Here is a 7,113-nt window from a genome sequence, read left to right as displayed (position 1 = left end):
CTAAACGATACCAAGGTTGGATATCATTCTTCGCCCTAAGACCTTCCCAAGCAGACCATACTGTGAATCATCCCGACTCCGTGAGAGACCACACTCGCTTATCTGGAAAAACAATTGAAGGAAGTTGTTGAGCATAGACATTATCCCTAATCACTGCCATTTGTGGAGAAGCAAATAAGGGGAAACACCACAGCCCATCCTCGATAAAATCTGAAACCATGGCTGAAAGTCTTCTAGGGACTTGAATATCATTAGCAATCAGATCTACCACCCTTGAACCCCCCAACCAACGATCATACCAGAATTTTATAGACTTCCCATCTCCCACAATCCATCTATCTGCTTCACCAATGAAATTCCAAATCTTCCTCAGCCTTGGCAAAATTGAAGAAGATATAGAGGATGACTTAAGAGAAACATTAAAAGATACCAAACGACCTCGGAGGAATGCTGCAAAACCCGAAGAGTCTGATTTGATGTACCATCCCAACTTTGCCAAAAGGGCCAGATTTAACTCCCTTAATCGACGAATGCCCAACCCGCCCTCCTGTTTGGGCTTACACAGATTACTCCATTTGACTGAAATTGCCTTAGAAGAATTAACCTCTCCATTCCAAATAAAATTTCTAATCCATTTCTCCATTAAAGCAATAGAATTGGAAGGCCACAAATACACGGAGAAATTATGGATCGCAATGCTACTCATCACTGACCTCACTAGCTCTACTCTACCAGCCATTGAAAGAAAACGCCCCTTCCACCCTGCAAGTCTTGACTTGAACTTGTCTATTAAAGGCAAAACCAAGCCTCTTTTCACACTACCTTTGATGATCTGAACTCCCAAATAACGAGTTGAGAAGCTACATTCAGGAATCTGAAGGACACTCTTAATTCGATTTTTCCTTGCAACCAATATTGAACTAAGATACATTTGGCTTTTATCCAAATTAAAAGCTTGCCCCCAGTAAGCTTGGTATTTATCTAAAAAACCTTTAAGGTTCTTCACCCCTCTCAACTCTGCATTCATAAAAATGAACAAATCATCAGCATACAATAAATGAGATGGGGTAAAACTCCTCGTGGACCAGATATACCTTTAATGAACCCCCTTCTACGAAGCTCCTGAAGCCCATGACATAAGACTTCCTCTACTAATATGAATAACATTGGAGAAAGAGGATCACCTTGCCTCAGACCCCTCTCCACACCAAAGAACCCTGCAGGACCTCCATTGATGAGAATAGAACCCCTTTTGAAATTTTTGTTGATTAGATCGTTATCTCTGCTGATGGCAATGCCAAAGGTGGAATAGTGGTTCAATAGGTTTTCTTTTGTAAGCTCTCTTTTTCCCCTTTCTTAATATTACTCATTTGCCGACTATTAGCCCAAAAAAAAAAATTATCGTCTGGATTTTTCATTTTCTTGGTAGGAGGCAAATGCAAAACCTAGATGGAAAGAGGAAATGAATGAGGAGATGAAAGCTCTTCACAAGAATAGCACATGGGACTTGGTTGTTCTTCCCCTACAAAAGCGGCCAGTTGACTACAAATGGGTGTTCCCAGTCAAGCACAATGCTAATGGGAAGAGAACACGAAACTTTACAGTGGTGGGGTTGCAGGGAAGAAAGGGAGCAAGGGGGGGTGGGGCAGTGTATTCGTATTGGACTGGTCTAATCAGCAATGTTGGTATTGGTAGAGACTGTTATCGGTTTCTGGTTGATCTTGTATTGGCTTATGTGTATGGATGGACCAAGGGTTAAAAAAAAAATATCGGCCTATGTTGATACTAATACAAACCATTTTCGGCTTTTGTTTTTACCCCGAATATTATCTGGGACCTATGGGAGCCTCTAAAATATTACTAATAAAAAAGAAAAGAATATAGGGGGGGACAGCCTTACCCCAACCCAAAAACAAAGGCATTTGCACTCTCAAAGCAAAACCAAACAACCCAAAGGAAAAATTAAATAAAAATCGGCCACCCAACTTTATCTTCCCTAATGATCCGGCTAAGTTCTCTAGGAAGAGTTTGGTCACCGAGAAAAATAGGATCCGTATCTGAAGCATATGTCAGGTTCCCCAACAAATCCTCTGCTCTATTCCTCTCAGAAAAAAGAAAGAGATTTGAGTCAAAGAGTCACATAGAGTCATGACCTCCTTAAACTAATATCAACAACTCCATAGCTCAAATAACTTGTTAGACACTGAATTCACAATCAAGGTAAAATCGGAGCTAATAGAAAAATCTGAGAAACCCATATTTGTACAACAACAACAACAACAACAACAACAACAACAACAAAAACAACAACAAAGCCTTATCCCAACTTGATGGGGTCGGCTACATGGATCCAAGCAAAGCAAAGGAAAAAAAAAAGTAGGAGTTAAAGGAAACAAATTTGGTGATAACATTAACGAAGTATAACACAACTAAATGGGGTCCGTTACCTGGATCCTAGCCCTCCAATCTGCTCTATTTGTGACCATACCCAAGACAAGGCCTAATTTGTGCATGTCTTTTTTTATTATTTTTTTTTCTAAATATCCAAAAACTTTATTAAAGAGAATAAGCAAAAAATACAAGAGCAACTTCAAGTCCCTACCTTCGGCATTGCCATCAGCAGGGACCTAAAATCGCATTAACTAAATCTAAATCGAGGCCTAGTGTTTTTATCATTCTCTAGCTCATCCCACATATGACGAGGTAAGATTGGATTATTCTCAGTAATTGACATCATTACCGCTACCTTTGCAAGTTAGTCCGCAATTGGGTTTGCTTCTCTATAGCAATGAGAAATCTTCCAAGTGATTGAGTTTAGGAAAGGCTCCACCGCATACCAGTCCTGCAATGTAAACCACGGAATTGGTCTAACCTAAACTATCGTCAAAACTGTCGCTGGAGCCGATTCGATCTGTAGGCCTTAACATCATACTTCATGGCGTAGTAAATTCCCTCTATTAGACCTTGAAATTCAGCAACATAGTTAATCTGAACTCCCATGGAAGCCTTGAATGATGCAACAATGTCCCCTAATTTTTGTACGTCTTTCCTCATTACCTCTCATATGGTCATTTTTTGCCTGCCTCTAGCTCTTTTGGGTCTTTCTATCTGAATCAAGTCATTCCTCCTTACCAGTGCATTCGATGGCCTTCATTGAATATGACCATACCACCTCAAACGACAATCTCGAAGCTTGTCATGATTTGGGGCAACCCCCAAATCCGCTCTAATTTGTTCATTCCTTACCTTATATCTCCTAGTTTTGCCACATATCCATCTTAACATTCTCATATGTAGAGATGTATATAACCTTAATTCATCCCTCAAAACACTAGAATTAGAACAAACACCATAGAAACTAAAGAAAGTCGTAAGCACAGTGCCATCCTTAATTCTGATGAGATATCATTTTCAGCCTATTCGATTAATAAAACAACTTTCTTCTTTAGTTTTGGAAAAAGAAAAATGAAAAAAAGAGGATAGTTTAATTACCCATTAAAACAAAAGAGAGAGAAGAATTGGGATTTAATTAAAAATCGAAAATTTTGGAGTGTACGAGAACCTGATATGGACTCTCGTGGCACCAACGTTGTTTTAAATATCAGATCAATTAAGATGGCTCGGATTGGATTGGTATCTGTTGAGATTGAACCTTGATACCGATTCGATCCGTACCAATACACTGGCAATGGTTAAGGGTAAAATGATTCAAAACATCAATTTTTTTTTTTTGAAAAAAAAAAAGTTAGGGTAAATTAGTCTGATACAATAAAAACTTGACTGATTTCAATCCTATCCATATTGGTATCAAAACAGATTCACACCAAGTTTTAAAACCTTGGGCACCAGTGTTAGCAGTAGTTCATTTTCTAGGGGGTGGAAAGTTTTTTTTTTTTTTTTCCTTTTTTTAGGGTGGATAATATTTTCTGTGTGGGAGTATTCAAATGTAATACTATTGGAAATCTGGACATACTAGAGAGAGATGTTAGATGTTTTATGTCTACCTGGTATGCATGGCAGCATGAGAGGGGAAGCTATAACACATATTGTGATGACTGAGGTTGAACCTATGGGATATCCATTTAGCCTACAGACATGCTTTAGTTCTCTCACATGAGAGGATATTGCAGCATTTCATAGGGTTATATCACAATTGAGTAGCTCTTCTTCTACACCTACAACATCAGATTCTTTAGCTTCCATCCTTGTAGGTCTCTACATCGGCTCTTCTACTCTGCCACTTCTTAGGTCATTGACCCTAGAGCCACTGGCTATATGATTGATATGTCATAATCTTATGATTCCTATTATGTTTATTCTGGTAGGGATAAACTTAGGTTTGCCGATGGTTTCCTTTCTTCTATTTTTGGTAAGAACAGTGTCCATGTTACTTCTATTTTCCTTAGCTTTGTTCTTCATGTTCCTAAGTTTGCCATTAATCTCTAATCTATGAGCCAGTTAACAAATCCTTGAATTGTCACAGTACTTTTTTCCCACTTTTTCAGGATCGGTGGTGAAGAGAATCATTGGCAATCGATGTGGGCTTTGCTCGTTGCTCTGATGATTCATAATAACTCAATGGATTGTATGGCTTTTGTGCCGGCGATGCATCATTCAAATTTCTGCCCTATCAGCTTTCAATAGTAGAATAGTGGCCTACTTTGGTGACCCTCCCATAGTTGGAATTTGGGTTGGATCATTCGGTCCACCTCACGGTGTGTACCAATTGTTTTGTCCCTTCTATCGGCGATGCACTCCTAGCCTTAATTGGTCAGGTTGGTCAGGTCATGCCTTTGGCATGGATAACATCATAGGATTTCAATCCTATTGAGTTGGCCTTTGGGATTGGAGTAATGATTAACAGGGACAGTTGGGGGCATTCGTATTTATAGTTAGAGGTGAAATTCTTGGATTTATGAAAGATGAACCACTTGACAAGGCTAGCTACCGAGCTTTCTTCTACCAAATCCTTATTATATTGTAGTAGGTCTAGTTGTGGATTGTCTTGGTGTTGGACATAACCAATGTGAGTTGCAATTGGTTTGCTTGTGGTGGTGGGCTTTATGTTAGTGCATTGAACTGCTCGAGTTGTGGGTTACTTATTTAGTTTTCAATGCAGAGTTATGTGTTATTTACATAGTTTACAATGCGGAGTTGTGTGTTTGATTTGTTACTTGTGTGCTTAGTGGGGCTGTCAAGAATTCATTATCTTATTCTTCCTGTCATAAAAGTAGGTTGGGTGATGAATTGTCTTGGTGGTAGACGTAATGCATGTAGGGCACTTTGGCTTGACCGATCCATATGGTATGTCAGGTAGACAGCCAATACCTTATTATAGTCTATAGTTATAAGTTTGTGGTTGATTGGTATTGGTGCGCTAGGTTGATCGCCGACACTTTAACCATAATCCGTCAATATTTTTTTATTGATCCTCGTGCTTGTCGTTGCTTGGAATCTCCATGTAGACCACCCCATTAAGTTGGGAAAAGGTTTTTGATGTTATTTGTAGTGCAATCTCTGCCTAAGTCTATCTCCCTCCTTTCCATGTGAAATGACTTATATGGACAAAGGAAAGACACATACTATGGGGCACTGGTGGAGGCTGTGCTTTCCCAAAAAGAACCCTCTTTTTTTCTTTCTTTGATAAACCAATGTTGATAGTAGTTGTTTGACAAATTTGGCACCAGATTTTCCTAACTCCTACTTCTAGACTCTCTCTCTCTCTCGCTCTCTCATTGTTTTCCACTTGATGTGGAATCCTATTTTCATTCACATTTTTCCTTATAGGTTTTTTTGGGGGTAATTTAATGTTGATTCCATTTCAAAGAGAGTCTTTTGGTTTCTCTCGGTCTCTCATGTGCAGAAAATAGTTGGTAGTTTTGTATAGTCGCAATATCATAACCCCATTCTTTCCATCATAAAAATTGGTGTTACAGTTTCCCTTTACAACTTCTAAAAGTATTACTATGTAACTCCCACTCATAATTGTTGATATTGCTCATGTGGTAATGTAGGCAACATTAGTCTTACATAAAAATCTAGATTTTTTTACCTTTGTCAAACCAACTCAAAAAAGGGAGGAAAATTAATCATCTACGATATTCCCAATAACAAGGGCACCCCAGATATATGATAGGATTTTTTGTCTCGATAAATCAAGTAGTCAAGAGAATAAGTTGTTGTCTACAAATGTGGACAACTCCAACCAAAATAATGGAGGAATTGTCCTTGTTGAGATAAATTGTATTGGGTGTTTAAAAAAAAATCCAATTTATGAAAAATCACTATACTCACATATTTTAGAAATTTCCAATTTATGAAAATTGATATACTCACACATATTTTAAAATTTGTACATATAAAATTTTTTTTTTCAAAAATAAAATCACTACTATTGGTTAGTTTTCAACTCTATATATTCCAACTGCTTGGTTTATATTTTTAATTCCTGGCCCTAGAAACTAAGGAACACAGGCCAACCCTAAACAACCAAAAAAGTATTATTGTATGTGAGGATTGAAAAACATACAAATGTAAGTCATTAACCGTAAATATAAGCACATGAGAGCATAGATTGTAGCCCTTTCATCCAACTACAAGGGCTAGGACCTAGGTTTTGTTTTTCTGTAGAAGATCCAAAAATTTGTATTAAAAATGAATAAAAAAGAATAGTACAAAAATAATAATCAAACACAACAGGAAATAGGAAGATTATCCGCGAGCAAAATTCTCACCTTCGGCATTGCCATCAAGTAAGAAAAAGGCCCAAGGAAATCAACCTAACTTAGGATGATTACAAAAATCTATAATGGGGACGCATATTAGCATCCTACTCTAGATCCATAGTTGTCAAAAGAGGCCATACCAAAACAGGCCAGAGACATCAAATCTAGCAGCTGAGTTAGCAGCTGAGTTCGCTAGGTAGTCATCAAACCTAGGTTCTGACATAGTGCTCTATAAAAAAAAAAAAAAAAAAAAATGGTGCATGCATTACATCAATTTTCATTTAAAATATGTGTTAATAAGTGCATGTTTGCCAAAGATATATGCGAAATACATTAATATGCCATAATTTTTTTTTTATTCTTGTAAAATTCAGTAGTTTTTTTTTTT

This window comes from Macadamia integrifolia, unplaced genomic scaffold, assembly GCF_013358625.1.
Source record: "Macadamia integrifolia cultivar HAES 741 unplaced genomic scaffold, SCU_Mint_v3 scaffold_185A, whole genome shotgun sequence".
In the NCBI taxonomy this organism is placed as follows: Eukaryota; Viridiplantae; Streptophyta; class Magnoliopsida; order Proteales; family Proteaceae; genus Macadamia; species Macadamia integrifolia.
The sequence above is the reverse complement of the archived record's forward strand: the minus strand, read 5'-3'. Positions refer to the sequence as shown.